At 34.7% G+C, this 1,516-nt stretch overlaps 1 pseudogene; it reads left to right on the top strand.

Annotated features, from left to right (window-relative positions):
- Positions 1–1,334: 1,334 nt before the first annotated feature.
- The window catches only part of LOC111733627, a 5,157-nt pseudogene continuing 4,975 nt past the window's right edge, over positions 1,335–1,516 (top strand).

Raw genomic sequence — 1,516 nt, 5'->3', positions numbered from 1 at the left:
AGCTTCCTCTTAGATTTCCAGCCTCTATTCCTTCAGTGAAACCGAAAAAATGACGACAACAAAACAACAACAAAGACCAAGGAGTAAGGGAAATTCTTAAGAGCAGCCAGGGGGGTGGAAAGAGACAGAATATGTAAAAAAGACCGCAGTTGATTTTTTTCAGGGGCAATCGTGGAAGCTCAGATACAATGGAAAGCTATCTGTGATGTTTTCAGAAAAAAATAAATATTAGAAGTCCTGCTTAATGAGCATTATGTTCTGAGACCAAAAGTGAAATAAAGATATTTAAGACACATACGTGAAATGTTAGCATTCGTAACCGAAAGACTTTTCAAAGTAAATTCTAAAGGATGTGATTTGGGTATCAGGAAAGCGAAGCCAGATGGAAGGTCTGAGATGTGAAAAGGAACAAAAAGATAAGAATGTGGCAAATAACGTGAGCTACAGGAAACAAACGTTTACTGCGAAAACGAATGATGTGTAGAGGGGTCAAACGTAAAACATACTACTGAACTACCACACTAGAGTCACATAATTCAGGAAAGTATAAAAAGAATTTGTATTTTATAAAGTCTTTATATCATTCAGGAGAAAATGAAATGGTATGAGAAGCTTTAGGTTTTGAATGTTGTTGTTGTAACCTCAAGGAAACTTTCTAAAAGAATTGATGCCAAGTTTATCATCTCCAAACTAGAGGAAGTATCCCAGGTTCTGTAAACATTATTCAGTCGAACCAGAGAAAACAAGAAATAAGAGGAGAAAAAGAGAACAGAACACATAGAGTACAGATATGAGATTCTGTATTTAGACCCAAATACATTTTTAAAAATCTCATTAAGGACAAATGGACTTAATGCTCCTGATTACATACAAATATAGTCAGAAAAGCACAGCTGTATATTGTTTATAAGAAATCTGTGTAAAACCTAAAAAATCAATTGTTTGATCGACGGTTCTGGGAATGAAGCCTAGTCACGATGACACATAAAACGGGCCATCACAAGTGTATTAATATCAGAAAACATATGCTTTACAATAAAGAGTGTTAATGGAGATGGATGAGACTGCTTCACAATGATTAAAGGTTCAAGCTACCAGAAAGATACAACATTTGAAATAGGCAAGCGTGTGACAATCTGAGGCAAAAACTGGCAAATTAAAAAAAAAAAAAACTAGATTAATTCACATTCATAGAGGGAATTTTAATATATATTTTACAATAACTGACGAAACACAAAGACAAGAAAATCACTAAGGATGTGTTATATGCTACATATAAGCAAGAGGATTAAGAAACTTGACCTACAGCCACAGATAGAAAACTTCTCCCAATGATGATGGGATGTAAGCTCTGAGCACACACATGGAGCGTTCAAAATATTTTATCATATACTGGGCTGTGAAGTAAATGTCAACACATGTCAACAGATGGAAATCACACAGAATGTGTTCTCTGACTCCAAGCTTGTTGGGCTAGAAATTAACAATGAAAACATAACCTATGTTGGATTAATAT

The sequence above is a fragment of the Pteropus vampyrus genome, unplaced genomic scaffold, assembly GCF_000151845.1.
Source record: "Pteropus vampyrus isolate Shadow unplaced genomic scaffold, Pvam_2.0 Scaffold593, whole genome shotgun sequence".
NCBI lineage: Eukaryota > Metazoa > Chordata > Mammalia > Chiroptera > Pteropodidae > Pteropus > Pteropus vampyrus.
Note: the sequence above shows the minus strand (reverse complement) of the source record. Positions and strands in the feature narration are given on the sequence as shown.